The sequence below is a fragment of the Nannospalax galili genome, unplaced genomic scaffold (genome assembly GCF_000622305.1).
Source record: "Nannospalax galili isolate Female #2095 unplaced genomic scaffold, S.galili_v1.0 scaffold210, whole genome shotgun sequence".
In the NCBI taxonomy this organism is placed as follows: domain Eukaryota; kingdom Metazoa; phylum Chordata; class Mammalia; order Rodentia; family Spalacidae; genus Nannospalax; species Nannospalax galili.
The window spans coordinates 1,516,407-1,539,055 of NW_008329365.1; the positions used below are offsets into that span (position 1 = coordinate 1,516,407).

General features: G+C 43.9%; 2 pseudogenes; one reads left to right on the forward strand and one right to left on the reverse strand.

Annotated features, from left to right (window-relative positions):
• Positions 1-5,569: 5,569 nt before the first annotated feature.
• On the reverse strand, positions 5,570-20,594 carry LOC115071114 (annotated as a pseudogene).
• Positions 20,593-21,152, forward strand: LOC103737836 (annotated as a pseudogene).
• The last annotated feature ends 1,497 nt before the right edge of the window (positions 21,153-22,649 follow it).

Genomic DNA, 22,649 nt, shown 5'->3' on the forward strand with positions numbered 1-22,649 from the left:
TCAAAAAGTGCTTCCCCTGATGGGGAGGTTAACTACCCAGCACTTTGTTCATGTAGATCCCCTCCTGTTGGAGTCAGGAGCTCTGGACCGTCATCTGGAAGTGGCAATTCTGTGCCTATACAATAACTTTATTACCCTCACATAAAAAGAGTCAGGGCAGCCTTAGAACAACAAACTGTGGCCCAACCCTAGACCCTCCCTGAGAATCACTGCAAAGTCATTTCTCGCCTTTCCTCCCTCCTTCCTATGCTCAGTGACAAGCAGGAACCAGAAAGCACCTGAGTCACCGGTCACATGACTGAAAGTACACATGGAGCCTCTCTCCACACTTGGCAAGGCCGTGTGAAACTGAAGTCTCCTGTGTCCTGCAGTACCAGAGCCACGGGCAGGTTCAGGTTTGTGTCAGGAAGCATCCTCGGGTAAAGAAAATTCATACTTGGAAACCATCTCTGGCTGGCTGTAGGGCCATTCCTGGTGACCCTAGAAGGCTCTGTGGTTCATAGCTGGGGTCGGCCAGAAACTGCAGTTCTGGGATTTCCACTTTCCACTGTCCCACGGAACAGGAAATCCATAGCAGATCTTTAGCTGTTCTCTCTGGCTACGCTTAGGCACAAGTTAGTCAGTTAACAGGTTAGTTGGATACTTGGTTTGTTAGTTGGCAAGTTTGGAAAACACCGGAGGTCATAATCTACCCCCAAGAAAATAGTATTCTTTCACAGACCCTTTAATAATTTCACAGAAAAAGTCTTTGAAGAAGATCCCAGGAAGAAACTTTTTTCTTCCTGTTCATGATTTCTGTTTTCTAAGAATGATGAACTCAGAAACTCCAGTTTGTCAGACCTGCAGAATATTCCAAGGAAAGCACCTCATCTCTTTCCGAAAAATGAGGCTCAAGCCCAAGAGTCGATGTGACCTGGCCAGGGTCACACATCTGGTCAGTGCCCTTCACCTTGGGGTGGGCCTGCCCCAATCCACAGTGAAGCTGGAGGAAGCAGGCTGTTTCCTCTCGATTCAAGACATGAAGTTCACTTAAGATTGGCAAGAATAGTTTTAGGCATTTCCTTTCCTTTCCTGTCTGTGTCCTAAACTCTACCAACACACACACACATACACACACATACACACACACACCTAAATAGACACATACACATACATACATATTCATACCCATATATACACATATGTACCCACATACACATGCACGCACACATACATTAACAGAAACACATACATATGTATACACACATACATGAATATACACACATGCACATATACACACATACACAGACATACACCTATATACATACGCATATACATAGATACACATAGATGCACATGTGTACACATACACATGCATGCACACAAACAGAAACACACATACAGACATACATATACACACATATGCACATACATACCCACATACACTCAGAGACATATACACACATACACAGACACACACCTGTATTCACACATAGATACACAAAGATGCACATATGTACACATACACATGCATGCACACATACATAAACAGAAACAGGCACATAATACATATACACATATACCATTCACACACATATGCACATACATTCACACAGACACACATGCACATATACACACATACATGCATATATACACATGATACACACATGCACGTATACACACATACACAGATACACACACAATAATTGATCTGCCTTTATTGCCCTGAGATTTGTGGTTTATAGGTATCATCCGTTCTTGGAACAAAAGTACAAATGACTGTGAAAATGTCATAATAGAATGCAATTCGTACACAGTAACTTAAAAAAAAATTTGTTTTAACTTATACTGGAAAATCACAAGAAAAAGGATAGACTTGTTTCCCTGACCCATGAAGGCACAGGAGCTGGCTCCCATGCAGAGCTCCAGCTGATGGCAAACATGGGTTTCTTGCCATCCAGGTCCTGCTATGCAATTCTTTTTCCATTCTCATCTCTCAGATCCCAGAGGCCACCGCCTCACCGACAAAGCGCATCCATCAGATGTGGGCAACTCCTCCAGTGCAGGCACATCAGCTGTTATAGTGTGACACACATGAGAGCCTCCAGCTTTCAAACCAAAAACCGAAATATGCCTTGGCTGCATGTTCTCACCCAAGGCCTTTATTGATTGGTATCTTCCAGTGGAAGACGTTTCCACGGTACCGAGACCCACAATAAGATCACATTTGGGGGACGCCCATGTGACACTGCCCTGGGCACACATGTGAGGGACTCTTATGACTGGCTTGACCATACCACGGGGTTGGTTCTCAGCCCACTGGGAGGATGCCAGCCGCTGGGTGGGGTGGGAGGTGGGGCTGTGGTTGGCCCCACCTGTGTACACAAGAAAGCACCTCTTCCCACAGCCCTGAGAGGGAGGCGCGCCTGTGGCAGGTCATAGCTAGGGCCAGCTACATGCAGTCTCAGAATACTGGCTGTCCGATACTGAAGCTGACATTTTAATTGTTATTTATTTATTTATGTATTTTTACTTCTTTTTCTGGTTCTCAGGCTTCTGAGGCATTTTAAAGAGGCTGTGTCACTACTAGCCTGGCAGACAGGCAGATTGCTCAAGGGCAGTAACTCATTCTTTTTCCCAGCTTGAGCTTATGCAAGGAAAACGTGCTGGGAACCCGGATGCCTACTCTCCTTACTCAGCTCCCAACATTCCATCTTTCCCTCCCCTCCGATGGCATCGGCATCATCGCCTACCTAATACAGACACCTCACCTTCCTTCTCCATCTCAAGCCTTCATCCCCTCCTGTGAGTGAGCATCCTCTTGTGTTCACAATAGACACACATCTTTCTCCTCCTACCAGACATCTGCTGTCTTCAAATAATCTCAGAAATAATCCCAGATGCTCCTTCCACTACTCACTCTGTTTACAATACTGTGGCTATTGTCTTCATCACCACACCCACTAAATCAGCAGGTCCAGTTCATGTTCTATAGAAACTTTACTCCCTGTGGCTAGATAGGTCATAGACTCTAGGGGAGAGCCTACTACTATTATTCTGTTAAATGGACATAGTATTAAGTCAGCTCCTAATGACGGTCCATTGTACCCATAGATTAGTGCATCTCTCAATTCTCATCAGAAAAGCTTTTTTCGCAGTAGGTAGTGATTAACACAGAGACCTACAACTGGTCAATGTGCAGAGAATAAGAGACTTGGGAGTACTCAGTCCTAACTGGGACATCTATATTATACCCCTCTCCCCAAGGCTCAGGGATCATCACAGAAGAGGAGGCAATGGATGACTACAAAAAACAACAAAACAAAAACCCAGCACAATGGAGCAGTTGCATATATGAATTCATGACAGTTATGACAGCATGCACAAGGCCTGCGCTAACTCAAGTCAGACAAAAGTAGGGAGGTGGGCAGAAAGCCCCACCCACAGCTGAGAAGCTATAGGCAATTGATAGCTGCTGGAAAGGGGAGAGTCCATTTTCTTTAAGGGTGTGTGACCCTGATAAGGTGACCACATTCCAGGAGATGGACCTGTATCAGAGAGTGTATGGAAAATACAAATTGGACTGGATGGACTTTTAAAATATATTTTTAGAAAGAAGATGTGAAGTTGGGGCAGGTAGGGAGGTAAGGTGGATCTAAGAGGAAATAGAGAAGGAGGATTGAATATCATCAACATATAGTCTATGACATACTCAAAGAATCAATGAAAAAAAATTTTTTAAAGAGGGGCTAGAGAGATGGCTCAGCAGTTAAGAGCACTGGCTGCTCTTGCAGGGGACCTGGGTTTGGTTCTCAGCACCAACATGGCAGCTAAAAACCATTCTTAACTCCAGTTCTAGGGACTTCAGTGCCCTCTTCTGGTCTCCATGGATATCATATGCATGTGGTGCACTTACACACATAAAGGCAAAACAATCAAACATATTAAATTAAAATACATAAGTCATGACACTGTGGGCCTTAATACCCAGGACAAAGTATACGAGTTTCAGTTGGGGGGCTATGAGAGGGTGCTAGTGGGGATGGGGCTATAAAGATGATTCAGATTGAGACATTCTATATGAAATACAACACAATTTAATAAAAACAAATTTTTTTAAAAATACATAAGTCAAAAAACATTAAAAAGAAAAGAAACTAATCCAAAAGGTCACCAAGGAATTGTATAACGGTCAATGCCTAATTTTTGGTCTCTATTCTTTGCTCTTCCTCTGCGGTGTGGATGCTCATCAGTGGAATCTACCTCATGGTTCCCATTGTACCACAACCATCATGTCTCCATCTTGCTCTCTGTTTCCACATCCCTGTTGCCAGCTCCTTTTCTTTTACTCCTCTCGGACATGGAATCCTCAACATTCTACGCCCAGTGTGGCCTAAAGTCACTACGTACCCCAGGGTAATCAAGCTGCGTCAGCCTTCCAAGTGCTGTGATTGAAGGTGTGAGCCACTACACCTGGCTGACTGTCCTCTGCTTCCTTAAATGAGCGGTTGTTTCACTTTGCTCCACACACATCTACTCTCATCCAAAAATGTCCGTGGGACAGTGTCTTCCACCAGGCTGTCACAGTGATTTGATTATCTAAGTTTCCATTCATAATCTTTCTGTATTCTCTGTTTCTATTAATGGTACAACTTCTCTCTTAATTATTTAAGCACTAAGCTTCAATCATTCTCAGTTCCTCGGCCTCTCATCGCCACATTTAGCCAACAACCAAGGCAATTGTTTTTTTCTTTCTCAAAACTTTAATAAGCTCCTTTCCTCCTTGTCCACCTTATTCCCACTAACACTGTTCTCTCTAGCTTCTGTCATTCGTTCATCAAACATATTTTAAGTACATACTCTGAGCCAGGGTTTATACTACAAACTAGGATAACACACTGATGCAGACTACCCTTGATCTAGCAGTAGAATTTATAACCTGGTAGAACAGACAACTATTGCTCAAGAAAACACTAATGAATATGTAATTAAAAGTTGAAGTGAGTAATATGAAAGAAAAAAAAGCATAATTAAGAGATAGGAAGGGTGAGCCAGAAATAGTTGTTTATGCCTGTTATCCCACACTGGGCTGAATAATGACTTCTAATACAACTTGGGCTGCAGAGTGAGAGCCTATCTCAAAAAACTAAGAGAGGGAGACGGGGAAGGAGGAAGGCAGGGGGTGGATTTCACCTGAATAGATGGAGGTGGCCTACTCAAAGGGGGAAGGTCGCTTACTGACAGTTTCTGACACAAAGCCCATTTGGACAGAAGGAACACAGGAGGTTCTAAACACTGGGAGAAGTCAATAAGGCTAGAGCTGAGAGGGCAGAGGGCAAGATGAGGCTCAGGAAAGAAAAGGACAGGGGAGGGGCCAGCCTGGCTGGTCAGGGTAAGTTACTTGGCAGGGGTGTTCCCTAAGACCTATGTGACTTCCCCATTGGCCTCCAACTGGAGCCTCTGTCTTTCCTTACTCTATGTCTCTGCCCTACTCATCACAAGACTCTCCAGACCCCTGTCCTAACACCATCTTCATCATTTCTATACCACAGTCAACAAATCCACCTTTTGGTCCCTGGGCTGTCTGCTTTCATTCCCCTCCTTTAATCTGCTGCTCCTGGCTATCTGGAACCTGCTGACCTTTGATGGCCTCATTGAAAGCTCCAGTCGCCTCACTTAACGTGGCTCTCCACATGCTCTACAACCAAGACTCTCGCATATTACCAGCGCAACATGGACTTAGGACCTAGAAAGCTTCCCTCTGAACCCTTCCTTCTGGAAGCTTCAGTTATCTCAGCTAAAAAATGGACAAACTCATTATACTTCTAAAGCTTACTGGAGAATTAAGTCTGAATACATTTTTAAGCTAACTAGAAGAATGCCTAGCCTAAAATAAACAGAACACTTGCTGTCTGTCTGTCCCCTTTACCTTCTCTTACTTTCCCAAGGAAATGGTAGATTTTTTTACTTAAAAAGCTTTTCATCTTTGCATTTCTTCCCCTCCAGTTAATGCCTGATATGAAAGGTATTTAATCAATAATGTTGAATGCTTCAAGATGTTAAATGAATGTTGAAAAATGCCAAAAAATTGTTTAGTTGAGCAGAATCAAACATTTAAAAATGTTTAATTGGGACAGCAGTTAAGAGCACTGGCTGCTCTTGCAGAGGGCCCAGGTTCTATTCCCAGCACCCATATAGCGGCTAACTCCCATTCATAACTCCAGTTCCAGGGGAATCTGACACCCTCCTCTGACCACTGTGGGCATTGTACAACATGGGTGCACTTACATATATGCAGGCAATACACTCATACACATAAAAATAATAAATATTTTAATTACACTTTTTAAAAGTAAATCATTTCAATGTATCAAAAAAAAAAAAAACTTTTCGTGAGGCAGGGGGTATCACATAAACACCAAGGCTAGCCTCAAACTTTCTATGCAACTGAAGCTGACCCCGAATTCCAGATTCTCCTGCCTAAGTGCTGAGATAGCAGGTGTACACCACCACATCCCCCTTTAAAAAACAGATTTTTTTAATTAACACATCACATTAACATATTAAAGGGGGAAATCTGATCATCTCAATAGCTGCAAAATAGCCAAATTTAACTCATTATCATTTTCTCAAAGTACCAAAAATATTTTCCTTGGTAATTCCAGTGTTGACAAAGATAGGATTCTATGAGGTTATATGCTGCTGATGAAGGTATGAATTACTACTAATACTTAGGGAAACCATTTGGCAGTTTGTATAAAAATACCCATCATTTTTTCCTTGGTAATTAGCTGATCCTCTAGGAACAAAGACAAGAATGTAATAAGGGTTTGTATTCAGAGAACTTATTTGTTTAATTGTCCATAACAGTAAAAAGGAAAAAGAAATGACATAATCAACCAATAACAGGGAACAAATCTATAAATTACAGGCTAGGATTTAGCCATAAGAATGGTTGTTAATGTAGTCATTCATTTAAGGCAGTGTCTCTAAGAAGTTCTTAAAGACATTCAAAAATATTTGTGCTGTGGTATTAAGTGACCATGTGTCATATAGACCTACAGTGCTATACCAGCTATGGGAATATACAGAGGGGTTCTGTTTACTCACATATCAACTCAGCCTTCAGAGCTGTAAGAATCTGTGGAGCAGTGAGGAGTCTGTGAGCTGAGCATCACATACAAACCCTCTAGCAAATGAGAACCTGGAGAGTTACCATCAGCAAAAATTCGGAAAGCAGGGCTGGAGAGATGGCTCAGTGGTTAAGGGTGCTCTTGCAGAGGCCCCAAGTTCAATTCCCAGCACCCACTTGGCACCTAACAACGATTCATAACTCCAGTTCCAGGGGACCTGATGCCCTCTTCTGGCCTCTTCAGGTACTGTATGACATGGGTGCACTCACATACATGCAGGCATAACACTCATACACATGAAATAAAAATAAATCCAAAAAAATATTCAGAAAGCTAACAGATAGCTCAGTGGATAAAGGTGCTTGCTGCCAAGTCGAACGACCTGAGTTTGATCCCCAGGCCCCACACGGTGGAAGGAGAGAACTGACACCTTCAAGTTGTCCTCTGACCTCCTCACATGTGACCTCCTCACATATGCCGTTGTATGTATGCAGCACGCACACACACACACACACACACAATGCAATAATTTAGAAAGTCAATAGGCATGACAAAGAGACCTAGCAAAGAGAAAAATCTGTTATTACTAGAGGAAACTGATGAACTCTTCAAATATTTCACAAAAATGTTCTTTGTGATTATGTTCCCTAAAACCAAATGGAGTAAAAGCTGTATTAAGCTTTATTTTCTTTGGGAAAATCATCCCCCGACTCTACCCTCCCCATCATTATTGACTGGCATTTTCTTGTAAGACATGGTGTACAATTACAAGTGTAACTTAAATTTTATTCTTTATGGGAATGAATATACATGAAATTGGTACATGTATCCTCTGTCACCTGCTATAACTGGAACCAGAACCCGGGAGAGAACTGAGCCACTGAGACCTAGGCCTGGTGAACTACATCCTGGCTCCAGAGACACAGGCATCCTCACTGGTCTCTAGTGTCTGAGTAATTCTCCCAACCTTCAAAGAATGTGTGAATAATTCCTAGGGGGAACACCCATCCTCTTGGGGTTGCCTAGGGTATCTGAGGCAAAGGTGGTTGTGGTAGACGCCTCAACAAAAACACTGACATCCAAAAATCCCAGGATGACATCCCCAGGCCATAAATCAAACGGTCTGTTGATGAGGGGTTGGCCAGATTCCAATCCTGCTAGTGATTGTTTGCCCCAGGCTGTCTACTGAAAAAAAATGTGGTAGGATGCCCATTAGTCTCAGCAAAGCCTGCTCTCCTAAACCAGCCTCTGATGTATGTGTGTGCATGTGGAGGCCAGAGGTTGACATCAGGTGTTCCACGATTGCTCTTCACCTTATTTTTTAATATGTGTGTGCGTGTGCGTGTGTGTGTGTGTGTGTGTGTGTGTGTTGCACGCATGCATGTACTTGGAGGCAGGATGAAGCCCAGAGATTAACCGAGAGGGCTTCCTGAATTGCTTCTTCACCTTAATTTTTGAGTCGGGGGTCTCTCGCTAAACCTGAAGATCACCATTTTGGCAAGACCAGATGGCCCGCAAGCCCCAGGATTTGCCTGTTCTGCCCCCAGTGCTAGAATTAGAGATGCAGGCTGCCATGCCCAACTTTTACTTACTTGAATACTGGGGATCCAAACTCAGGTCTTCATGCTTATGTGGCAAGCACTTTGCCCACTGAGTCATCACTCCAGCCAGCTACCTTATTTTTGAGACAGTCTCTCAGTGAACCTGGAGCTCACTGATTTGGCAAGCCAACGAGGTCCAGAGATCCTCTTGTCTCTTCAGTGCTGTGATTTATGTGATACACTCCCAGCTTTGTACTTGAGTGCTGGGGATCCAAACTTAGGTCTTCATGCTTGCTCAACAATCACTTTAATGCTTGAGCCATCTCCCCAACCCGTTTTGTGTGTGTTTGTGTGTATGTGTGTGTGTGTGTGTGTGTGTGTGTGTGTGTGTGTGTCTTAAGGGAAGTTTGGTGGCAGTGGTGGTGTGGTTTTGGTTCCTGAACAAGGTTTTGCTATGTAACCCAGGCTGACCTGGAACTCCCTTTGTAGCCCAAGCTGGATTGGAACTTGCAGCAATCCACCTATCCCAGGCTCCAGAGTGCTGTGATTACAGGCTTCTACCAACACACCTGACCTGGTAGCCACCTTCTTCCCTTGAGATCTTACAGGCCATGGAAACTTCGACAAAACCCCCATCATACCAGGCTCCCAAAAAGGCCAGAGATACTGTAGACATGTTAAATTTCCAACCTGAACCACTAGCTGTCTTTGAACTAGAGTCCCAAAGGCAAGAGAAAGAAATTTCTGTATGTTTTTGGTACATGGACAGCAAGAGGGCCAGATCCACAGCTGTAGCTAACTCACTTCTTCTGGGTCACTGCTGAGTTCTTAAACTAGCATGGCTGCAGCTGACAAGTGTCCACAAATTCTTTAGAGATGTATTCAGGCTCTTGTGCATCTGTTGGCTACATTTCCAGCACCTTCATGCATTTTCCAATGAAAGATCCCATCGCAGACATGGAAGGGTCTCTGACTTCACATTGCCTTCCTGGAGACAGCAGACAACCCTGTTGTATGCCCTAGTCACAGTGCAGGAGCAATTTTACTGGGAGAGAGCTTCAGTCTGGACTTGCTAGTCTTCCTGCCGGAGGTCTGGGATTGGTTTCATTTTCAGCATCTCTCTGCTTCTCTGTGCGGCTCTGGGATTCAGAGAGAGAGGACACCGTCTTCAAGATGTATTCATAGGGGCTGGAGAGATGGCTTAGCAGTTAAGAGCGCTTCCAGAGAACCTGGATTGGATTCCCAATGCCCACCAATGGCCAACAACCATCCATAACTCCAGTTCCAGGGAATTCAAAGCCCTCTTTGGGACTCCATGGGCACTGCACACATAGGGTCCACATACATACATGCAATCAAAACACACACACACACACACACACACACAATTTTCTTAATTTAAAAAATAGAAAATTTTAAAAGATGTTTCCACAATAACACTCAACACTATCTTGTCTATTTAGAGACCAGGAACCATTTTTCTTTCTTTCTTTTTTCTTTTGAGACAGGGTCTCATTATGAGTCCCTAGAACTCATTAACCAGACCAAGCTGGCCTTGAACTCACAGAGATATGCCTGCCTCTGCCTCTCAAGTTGTGAAATTAAAGGTGTGCAATACCATACCATGCCCAGTCCTTCTAGGGATTCTTACTTAAGAGTATTTCTTCTGTTGGATCTTCATTTATCCACATATACAGATGGGAAATAATATTCCTATAATAGTCAATAATTACTGATATTTAATTTAGTAAATTGCTATTATTTTCTTTTTTTCTTGAGACAGAGTCTCACTATGTAGCCCCAGCTGACCTGGAACTCACTATGTAGAACAGGTTGGTCTTAATCTCATAGAGATCTTCCTGCACCTGCCTCCCAAGTGCTGGGCTCAAAGGTGTATGCCACCACATCCAGCATGAACAGTCTCTTGACAAAAGTAATAAAAGTGTCTGTTTAAAGCAAAGACCTACTCCTGTACCTCATCTCTGTTAGCAGTCTCAGGAATAACAAAGTCATGTTAGGAATGATTTCATGACGTTCTTAGAGGCTTCCATTCTGTCAACGTCCATCTTTCCAAATGGAAGATCTGGACATAGCTTCTTAGGACATTTCACATTTTGAACATTTTTTATGTGTATGCATGTATTTTCTCTATGTACGTAGGTAAGTGACCCACGGAGGTCAGAAGAGGTTGTCGGATCCCCTGGAACTAGAGTTACAGACAGTTGTTAGCTGCCATGTGGATGCCGGGATCCAAACCTGTGTCTTCTGCAAGAACAACCAGTGTTCTTAACTGATGAGCCATCTCTCCAGCCCCTGACACTTCACATTTTGATGAGCTTTCCATAGATCTGGCATTCTCTTCTAGATGGGCCTAGAGATTCAAGAACTCCCGGAGACTTTCCCAGTGTGGAAGGCCAGCCACTTCAGGTTACTGCTGTCCTCACCTTTCAGGGCTGTCTCACACGGGCCAGTGTGTGGATGGCATGGGTGGAATCTGGCACCACTGTGGTCTCGTGAGGTGATGCTGCCTCACAAAGTTCTGAACACAAAAGTTCTGAATGACAGCTGGGCCATCTGGACTACTCAGGGACTCAGAGCTAAAGGTGGTTGAGTTGAGAGAATGAGGCAAAAAGAAAGTAGAACTGGAGGCATATTGGCATCAAGGGAGCTCACACCATCAAAGAGGTCCTTCCTGGACATTACAGTTGTGATCAGGTCTTCCCCAGCATCTTCAGCCATCCTGTAAGAAAGGATGCGTTGGTTACTTTTTACATCGCTGTGACCAAATACCTGACGAGAAGCAACTTAAGAGAATAAGAATTCCTTTAGAATCACAGTTTAAAGATACAGTCCATCGTGGCAGGGAAGGCATGGTGCCAGGCAGTTGGTCGGAGGGTGTCCGCAGTCAGAAGGTAAAAAGAAATGAATGCTAATACTTGGCTCACTTTCCCCTTTATCCTTTTTATTCAATCCGGATTCCCAACACGAGATGGTGCCACTCATCTCAAGACAAGTCTTCCCTCCTCACTTAATCCTCTTTAGAAATACCCTCATGGACTCTCCCCAGAGGTGCGTCTCCTAGGTAATTTTAAATCCAGTCAGGTTGATGATAAGATTAACCATCACAGAGGTGACATCTCTTTGCTCTAACGCTTATCTTCTGTGCCTATCTGGGTCTCTGGGTAAGAGTTCAGTGTGGAGTCCAGCAGCCCTGTCTCTATTTCTGTCCCTGGACCCTCCTCGGCCTCTGGTTTTTTGGTGCCCTCAGATAATCTTACCAACCTTAGACTCAGAATCTGGAAATTGTCTAGAGCATACAGGGCATCCTGGATCCTGATACTGGGGTCATAGAGACTCCAGCTCTGAGTCTTCACACCAGACCAGTTAGCCTGAGAAACCAGCCCTCCTGCTGGCTTAAGAAAACAGGTTCCAGTTTACCCAAGATGACCAGTCTTCTTGTCTGCTTAGGAAAACAGGGATATGTTTAACCTCTGCTTTTGCTTCTATAAATATGCTGCCCCACTTAGAATTCCAACTCATGCCTTCCTCTTTTGATCCATAGGGTAGAGACTGACCCCTGTGCATGGCTCCAGGTCATGTAGACCCCTATGAATGGTTCAGTTATGAAGACTAGAAGGCCCTGTGACCCTGATGCCCATTAATGCCAGAGTGGATCTGGGATGACATTAATTTATCTGTAAATACTGTAAAGAACCTACTACCTGTGCTCAAGGCCAGGAGATTATTCCCCTGGCCTGCTACCAGCAGGATCAGGAATAAAAGCTGAGACTTCCCACTTTCTCCCCAAGTGCCTGATTTGAAAATAGTGGCTTTCTATTATAGGTTTTCCTGTCAAATAGAAAATGTAATAAATTGCTTCTTGCTTTTCTCTGTTTAAGCATCCCAACCAAATCTCCCTCTGCATCTTCATGGCCTTCTTTAACTTCTAGGGAAGAGTTGGGGGTCACTGGAGTTTATTTAGGGGCCCTGGAGATCCTACTGGAGAAGGGTCTCTTCCTTCTGGTAGACTCTTCCTCAATGATTAGTACCAGAGATGTGGGCACCGAGAGCTGTCCCAGGACACTAGCTGGGCAGAGTAGTCTAGTCGATCGTGCTGCATCCTATCTAGCCTTGGAAAATATACTCACAAGTACAGCTTCCTGGTCATTGGTAAGATTACATTGCAAAAACGAATGCAACCACTATCTGGTGTCCAGCACTAGTCGACAAGTGGGACTTGGGCACCAGTCCTTGGAGTAACCAGTTCCCAATGCCATGTGTATTGGTGACATCAGCACTGGGGCTGTGTACAGTGGGATAGGGCAGTAGGCCTCCCACAGCTGTCAGGGCTGAATTAGGCCTCTCTGCTTCCTGAAGTGGCTACTTTTACCTGAATATAGGTCTGCAAGGTGACAACCTCAGAGAGTCTAAAACCTCTATCAAAAAGTAGAGTTATCCATGATGCCCATCCTCCTCCAAAGCGCCTAAATTAACCCTTTTGTGGATGCCTCCATCTCTTCCTTCAAAGGCTAATCCCTAGCTTACAGAGTGATACCAGGATAACCAAATCCCACCAAATCATTGGATGGTACAGTTGATCTCTTGTCTGCTTCAGGGCAAAGGGAGCAGGTGGCTATGGGATGAAGCCTTCGAGGTACAGTTGACCTGCAATCCCTACAATGGTTGGTGCTGGAGCCCTGCCATCCTCCCAGCACCATTAACAATGCAGAAGAAGGCACTGAAACCATACACTGGCCAGAGGAGGATGATCCAGAGCCAGTAGAGCAAGACCCCACACACACACAATCATCAGCTTCCAGCTACTCTGCAGATTGCTGGGGTTATAACTGAATTCAACTGAGGTATCCTGAATTGGGGACACTGCCCCTGACTTCATAACTGAAAGGATCAGGTGGCTCCCCCCAGATTATAATCCTCTTTTTATCTTGCTCAGTGTCCAAGAAGGGGATATTAACGGACCCCGGTGAAAGGAAGTTGGAGGTGCTGTTCAGGGAAAGGCAAGCCAAGGCTCTGGGCTCTCAAGTCCTACAGGCATTGTAAAATGGCAGCTCAGCTCCTCCCCCTCCATATGGGCCTTCAGAGCCTTCCAATTGGTCAGTTCCAGCCAAGATGAAGAAATGAGCAACCTTCAACATGCCCTAACCAGGAGGCCTTTTATAAGCACTAGCAAGCAGGGTGTGGGGCCCCCAACACAATGTGGCTGCAGGTGGGTTTAACCCAGACTGAAACCCTTACCTAAATGGACTCATTAAGGTGCTCTCCAACTTAAATTTTACTTAAAAGATTGACAATATGGGAGCCAGAGAGATGGTTCAGCAATTAAGAGTACTAACTGCTCTTGCAGAGGACCTGGGTTTAGTTCCTAGCACACACATGTCGGCTAACAACCATCCGTAATTCCAGTTCCAGGGAATCTGATACCTTTTTCTGGTGTCCACAGGCATTGCACAACACATGTGCACTTACATACATATAGGCAATATACTCATAAAATAAACATAATAAATAAAATATTTTTTTAAAGATGGACAATATAGTCATGGTAAGTCATACCTGTAATCTTAGCACTCAGAAGGTCAAGACAGAGCCATCATGAGTCATGAGCCAGCCTGGGCTACATAGGGAGTTTCAGGCCAGGCTGGACTACAAAGTGAGAACCTATTTCATTTTCTTAAATTACTAATGACACATGTTACTAGATCTCCATGATCTTATCTTTATTTTATACTCACTGAGCATCTCAGTTTGAACCAGCCACAGTTCAAGTGTTTTGCAGATCAAGTCTAGAAGAAAATGCAACAAAAGGCTTCTCAAAATCCTTACAACTAGCTATGATGGCACATACTATAATCCAGCACTCAGGAGGCAGAAGCAAGCAGTGAGATTGAGGCCAGTCTGGTTTATATAGCAAGTTCTGGGCCAGCTGAGTCCACAGGGAGACCCTGTCTCAAAAGACAAACAAGAGTTGTAGTCGCGTGGAGGTTGGAGAGAGGCTCAGAGAGTGAGAGAGCCTGCTGAACACGCATGAGGACCGGACTTCAGAGTCCACATAAAAAGCCAGGCATGGTGGCTCACACCTATAACCCCAGTGCTGTGAAGAGCCACAGACAGGAGGAATACTGGGACCTGCGGGCTGCCAGCCTAGCTTCAGGTTCAGTGAGGGACTCCGCCTCAAGGCAATATGGCGGAGAATGATAGAGCCAGACACCAGATGGCCTCCTCTGGCCTCCACATGTGCATCCACACACACACATATATTGTTGCTAAGATTCCTTTTTGGGGGGCAGATGCAAATGAGGTCACCTTTCCCAAGAGTCCAACAATAATCCGAGGTACCACTCCACCAAAGTTCACTCTGGGGAGCCAACAAGTTTATTGGACTTACTTGCAGAACAGTGGTTAAGGGGTTACTTACAAGACTACTCCCCCTAAGGCCGAACTGGAAAGTCCTCACCTGGCATGAATGATGGCTTCCCCATAGTATCATAGCTGGAACCTCCCTCCCTTAGTCTTCCCCAGCCTGTATTCTCTAGCCCTTCCCCAAGGCCAAGTGCCCAGCACAAGTTGGGAGGTATGGCTGGATTCTTGGGTAAGGGTCCTGTCACTCCTATGCCAGAGTGTGAACAGTCAACAAGCCCAACTGTGATGATCTTTGGGAAGTGGGAAGAGTTGAGCTCAGGAAGATGCCATCTGTCTGACTTAGAGGACAGTCCTGTACAACACACACCTACCACAGGTATACCACACTCTCATACACAAAATATAAATAAATAAATAAGAAAAAAAGAAAGAAAGAAAGAAAGAAAGAAAGAAAGAAAGAAAGAAAGAAAACTGAACCGAGAGGGAAAAGACAGAAATCGTAAGAGCGGACATTTGGGTAACAATTTATTAAACACTCAGCTACTCAGGCAATCCAGACACAAGTCTGCAGATGCTCAAAGCTAATTCCATGAACATCTGCTCAGAAACCCTCCCAGGCCACCCACAGAACGTTCAGGATTGTGTTGTTTCTTGGAGTGGGTGTGGAGGGCAATGAATAATAGCTTTTTAATTCAGGAAGTAGAAAAGTAAAATACAGAAATAAGATTTGAGGTAGAGTCAGTGATCACTTATATCCCATGTGCACTATGGATAAAATTAGTAAAATGCTTACAGAACAAATGGGCTTATTTGTTAGAAGATTCGTATTTGTTTAAATCCTGCGCTGCTCTGTGGAGGGCTTGTGGGAAGAGGACTGTGACTCTGAAATTATTAATATCCTATACAAATGCTATAGAGGTTCAGAAAGAGCTGGAAGGAGAAAATGAGACAATATTGGTTATAACTCAATTAAATTTTAAAAGTAACAACTGTCAGTAATTCATGTTAGGTGTAAAGTAGGGCCATAAGACAAAAGCCATTGGATCACCACATAAGGTGAAACCTCCTGCCTCTATATGCCACAGAGGGATGGCCCAGCTTTTAACTCATCATGAGGCAGGAACCCACACCACCATGAAGCCCAAACCAAGCTGGGCCCCTCTGATCAGACATGCAGGTGCCTCCAAAGATGAGGACAATTCCAGAACTCACCTAAGGCTTCAGGAGCTCACAGAAGCCTTTCAGAGCTCATCCAGAGCTTCCAGATTTGATACTTTTTACATTTATTTTACTTTTAGTCGTGTGGGTATGTGCTCATGAGCGTACATACCTTGGAGGCCAGAAGAGGGTGTTGGATCCCCTATAACTCCAGAGCTACAGGCATTGTGAGCCATCTGGCATGGTAGGGACTGAACTCGGGTCTTCTGGAAGAACAGGAAATACTCTTAACCACTGAGCCATCACCATTGAGCCATCTCTTCAGCCCTTCTGAAGTGACTTTAATCTTGAATAATCCTAAACTCACTTTGTAATAATTTCTGAGCTAGATTTGGCATCTTCTCATTAACTTCTAAAGGAAGCTCCTAGGAAGGACCCTTATAACAGCCACCAGGGCCCGGATAAACATTTTTATCTCTTCCCTAAGAAAAAGCAGACTTGTGCTACGAGGAAACCTTAGTATCTGTCACAGAAGGAAAGAGGAACTGATTCCAAAGGAAACCCAGAGAGCCAAGGTTTTGAAGCCAGCTGTGTGCTAAAAACAACTGTTCCTTCTTTCACGTCTGAATGTCCTCAGCCTTCAAAGGATGACAGCATTACCTACATCCCAGGATCACAGTGAACATTCCAGAAAAATCTAATACAGTGTTAAGAAATTTAGTATTATTTTTAAAAGCATGAAATGCCTTAGGCAGTGGAGTGAGTCAGATAGTACTAAATGAATATGGACACTTCCCAAGAGACCCCCGGAGATGACATACCAGACTCTGAAAGTTGGAAGGCAACACCCAGACAGTAAAGCAACTACCTACAAATCCATATTCTGGGTTTTTTTAAATACATTTTTTATTTATTATTTTTATTTTATGTGTACATTGCATGTAAGTGTACCTGTATCATGCAATGTCACAAAGGTCAGAAGAGGGTGCCAGATCCCCTGGAACTGGAGTTATAAATGGTTGTTAGCTGCCATGTGGGTGCTGGGAATCAAACCTGGGTCCTCTGCAAGAGCAGTCAGTGTTCCTAACTACTGAACCATCTCTCCAGCCCCCAGATTCTGTTCTCATTATCATGGGAAACCTAAACTCTCACAGGCTGCCTGGGAGAGAATGCAAAGCAGTAGAACCCAGGAAACAGCCTGAAGTCCACAGCTACCCTGGTTTCTAGAATCTGCAGAGTGCTGTGTGCCTGGAACCATGGGAGGGACAGGTGGCTGTTAGGGCAAGGAGCTGGCCTCTCACAGACTTCTGGCTACAAGCCTACCGCACCCCTCTCTCCATCCTGTCTGAAGCCACACCCTGAAGTGAGCCAGACATCACCCTAGGGGGCGGGTTGCAAAGTGCTTCTCCCTAGACTCACCCAGCATGTCCATCCTGGGTTCCTTTCCTGCTTCTCTTCCTTAATTTTGCAACGCAATTTGTTGTCTCTCTTCAGCCTTCACAAGCAAGGATCAAGGTCCTTCAGGTCTCACTCCTGGTAAATGCTAGACCTATTAACTTTCCCTCATACTTCTGTTTCCTCCTGTCAGCTGAATGCCAAAAAAGAGACACACAACCTCAAAATATACCTCAAGGGGGCTGGTAAGATGGCTGAGTAGGTAAAAGTCCTTGCCACCAAGCCTGACAACCTGAGTTCGGACTCCATGTGGTGGAAAAAAAGAACTGACTCCCCCAGGATGTCCTTTGACCTCTACACCCCCCATAAATAAATAAAATATAATAAAATTGTGTTTAATGTAGCTCAATTTGGCAGATTGTTGCAGAATTCTAGGACTCGGTAAGAGTTCTGTGCAAACAACATAGTGAGCACTAACAGCATCTAGCTGTGAACAGTCTAGGTCAATAAAAAATGAATATTTAATGTTCACATAACATTTACAAAATGATTTATACTCACTGCGTCAGTTAATTTGAAAAAAAAAACAAAAAAAAAGCTGCCCTGTAAGGCAGGTATTTGTGGCAGTCAGTCTGCAACTGATTCCAGATGACTGTCACCCTTTGGTAGTCCCGCCCTGTTTAATCACTCCCCACTGAATTAGGCTGACCTGTGGAGTCAACAGAACTTTGCAAAAATGACAAAAATGCTGGAATGCAGCCTCCAGGACTGGGTGGTCTTGGAACATCCAATGGCTCGGTGGAGTGAGGTATTGTGGTCACCAGACAACCAGCAGGAGCAGTTAGCAAGTAGACCCAAGGTCCCCCAGAGAGACTTCAGAGACCTGCAGTCACTTCCAGTGCCTGTGTTTTACACAATGACTTTATGGAAATATAATTCCCATGCCACATAATTCAACCACTCAAAAAGCACAATTTGGCAACTTTTTAGAACATTCACAAATACATGCAACCATCACCGTCACCAAACTGAGACTATTTTCTCCCTGGCAAAAGAAGCCCAAAGTTCTTTATTTTGCAACTGATTTATATTTACCACTATGTTTTATGTTTTCAAAGTCCATCCATGTATAGCATGTATTCAAATTTGATTCCATTTCATGGCTGAATAAAATTCCATTGTATATAAATATAGTTTGTTTTATCCACTCACCCGTTCATGGATGCTGGGCTCCTTCCAACTTTAGGTTAAAATGAATTCTGTTGCTATAAGCACTTCCATGCACTTTTGTATGTAATGTATCTTGACTTCTCTTGGTAAATTGCACCACTTTTCATCCCCACCAGGAGTCTAATGAGGGCTCTTGTTTTTCCATAAATATGACACTTGCTGTATTTAGCTTTTTTATTGTCATTGTTCTAACCATCCTGGGTGGGTGTGAATTGGCATCTCATTATGATTTGGATTTGCATTTCCCTGATGATTTATAGTATCAACCATATTTTCATTGCTATTGATCATTTGTGTATCTTAAGCAAATGCCTTCTCAAAATTGACCCATTGCTTACATCATTTGGCCTTACTATTAAATTGTAAATGTTCTTTATATACTCAAAATACAAGATTCTTACCAAATATGTGATTCACAAAGATTTTTACCGATTCTATATGTTGCCTTTTCTTGGTTTTTCTTTTAATTACATTTTATTTAATTTGTGTGTGTGTTTGGTGTGCGTGTGTGTGTAAATGAACACGCTACCATACGCATGTGGGAGCCAGAGGACAAATTCTGCTACCTGGGTACCAGGAATCAAACTCAAGTTGTCAGGCTTCGCAGCAAGTGGCTTCACCCACTGAGCCATCTTGCCAGCCTGTGTCTTGGTGTTATATCTAAGAACCCATTATCAAATCTAATATCTTGCAAATTTAGCCCTATGTTTTCTTCTGTTTTAGAGATTGCTACATTTAGGTCCTTGCTCCATTTTGAATTAACTGTTTTGAAAGACATTATTTTTATTTTATGTGTATGAGTGTTTTATCTGCATATATGTAAGTGTTCCTGTGTACTTCTGACCTCTGTTGACCTCTGCAGAGGTCAGAAGTGGGCATCAGATCCCCTGGAACTGAAGTTAAGGACTATTGTTAGCCTCCATGTGGGTGCTGGAAACCAAACCTGGGTCCACAGCAAGAGCAGTTAATGTTCAACTGCTAAGCCATCTCTCCAGCCCCTTGAATTAACTTTTATGTCTGATACCAGGTTAGGGTCCCATTTAATTCTTTTGCACGTGACTGTTCAGTGGTTTGAGCACCATTTACTGAAAACCTATTCTCTCCCCTCTTGAGTGTGTTGGTACCTTTGTTAAAAATCACTTCGCCACAGACCCAAGATGTGTATCTGGACTCAATACTAGCCCACCGAGCTATATGCCTACCTTTCTGCCACTACTTAGTACTTCCCTCTGTTGATTACTATTATTTCATACTGATTTTAAATCAGAAAATATGTGTCTTCCAACTTTGTTCTTTTTCAAGATAGTTTTAACCATTCTGGCTCCTTGCAAATCCATATAAATTTCAGCATCAAATCATCAGAATTCTACAAGGAAGCTGAGATTCTGATAGGAACGTCATTGAATCTACGCATCATCTTGGAGGTTGCTTAACTCTGTTAAGTCTTCTGATCTGTGAACATGGAGTGATTTCTATATATTTAGAACTTGCTTAATATCTTTCGACAATATTTTGTACTTTTCAGAGTATGGTTTTTATAATTTTTGTCCAATTTGTTTGTATTTGAATTTGGGCACTTTTAAAAAAATGGAATTGATTTCTTAATTCGATTTTTGGATCCTTCATTGAGGTATATAAAAATTCTTGGGGTGCACTCTAGGGGCTGCAGTGACCACGTGATCTTGAGCCAGTTGGCCCCCTAGCTCGCTCACTCTGAGGGGTGCAAGCACATGTGTTGCAGTTCCTCCAGCCAACTGCTCACCTGCATCTCTGCCATGCCCACCAATATCAGCAAATGGACGCGGCCACCGAGACTTCAGGAGGTGGAAGAGAGACCCCAGCACCCTCTTCAGGTCACCTATGCTGGGGTGGAGATGGACGAGCTGGGCAAAGTGCTGACGCCCACCCAGTTAAGAACAGACCCGGCAGCATCTCATAGGATGGCCTTGATCCAGCGAAACTCTACATGTTGGTCCTCACAGATCTGGATGCTCCCAGCAGGAAAGACCCCAAATACCGAGAATGGAACCATTTTCTGGTGGTCAACATGAAGGGCAACGACGTGGGTAGCAGAACCATCCTCTCTGATTATGTGGGCTCGGGGCCTCCCAGTGGCACAGGCCTCCATCCCTATGTCTGGCTGGTGTATGAGCAGGACAAGCCGCTGAAGTGTGATGAGCTCATTCTCAGCAACAAATCTGGAGCCCACTGGGGCAAGTTCAAGGTCACAGCTTTCCGCACGAAGTACAACCTCAGAGCCCCAGTAGCCGGAACCTGTTACCAGGCCTAATGGGACGACTATGTGCCCAGACTGCAGAAGCAACTCTGGAAATAGAGGGGCTACAGGGACAGAGCAGTCCCGGGGAACCCCTGCAGTGTTGTCAAGTTCAATGATGCATGTCATTTCTCCCCTTCCCCACTGCCCCTGCATAGGGGAGCTGTGAGCTGTTGTAGGGTAGTAGTTTAGAGTGACTCCTTTCGACTGTCTGTTCCTAAGATTTTAGATACTTACACCTCTTGGTTTATTTTTGATGGAATTTAAGTTCCATCTATGGGATATCTGGTACTCTGATGGGTCATTGTATTGTTAATAAACTAATAGCAACTCTAAAGGTAAAGAAGGCAAAATCCAAGTAAAAAGACCAGGTCTCCAGGAAGAGCACCAAGTACCAAATTTCACTGTCCCTGACTTTGTTGAGTCCAGGGAACCATACAAAATGGTGGCACCTTCTAAGCTGTGTTTTTAGGGTCCTCGTCTGCCACCAAGACAGCCTGAGGTTTGCATCTCAGCTAAGCCCTCACAGTACAGCGCAGTCTGGTTGTCAGGGTCCTGCAACTCCTTTAAAGAGATGATCTGGGGAAAACAACAGGGAAGGTTGCTCTGGTGTGCAGAGGAGGCCTGGCCATCAAGACCAATGGCAGTACTGGGTGACAGTTGCCAGGAGTCCATAAATTGGTTCCTGCTAAACCAATTGCTTCTCATTGGAGTAAGCAAAGCTGCTCTGGAGTTGCTTGATGTTGTGTCTTTTGCGTATTGTCAAATAAAATTTTTTAAAGCATGAAAAAATGCAATGGATTTTTGTGTATTGATTTTCTATCCTTGTTGAACTCACTTGTTGGTTCTAATCATTTTGTTTGCTTGTTTTACTGGTTGGTTGGTGGATGTCTTAAAATTTTCTGTTTCATTTTTTATTTTGTTGTTATTGTTTACAAGAGTCTCACATAGCCCAAGCTAGCCTTGAATCTTTGGATTTCCCGCTTCTGCCTCCCCAGTGCTGGGATTCCAGGCATGCACCACTGTGCCCATTAGTTTTATTTTGCTTTGTTTTGTTTTGCTTTTAGAGAAAGTCTTACTATATTAGCCTGGTACTTGCTATGTTAGCCCAAGCTAGCCTTGAACTCACAGCAATCCTCCTGACTTAGTGCTGAGATTCCAGGGATAAGCCATGACACCTGGCTTTCCTTAGAATTTTCTGTATTGGGCTGGAGAGTTAGCTCAGTGGTTAAGTGCCTGTATTGCAGAGGGCCCAAATTTGGTTCCCAGCACCCAAATCTGGTGGCTCACAACCACCTATAAACTCTAGCTCCAGGGGCTCCACACTCTCTTCTGGTCTCACCAAGCCCTACACTCACATGCACAAACCCACATTCAGACACATACAAATACACAGAATTTGAAATAACTTTTAAATAACTTTTAAAAGATTGTATAAAAGATCATGCTATCTAGGAACAGAGATTTTCCATCTTTCCAGTTCAGCTCCTAATTGTCCTAACTAGACCCACTAATAGAAAGGGGGCATCACAAAGGCAAGAGCAACATCCTTGTCTT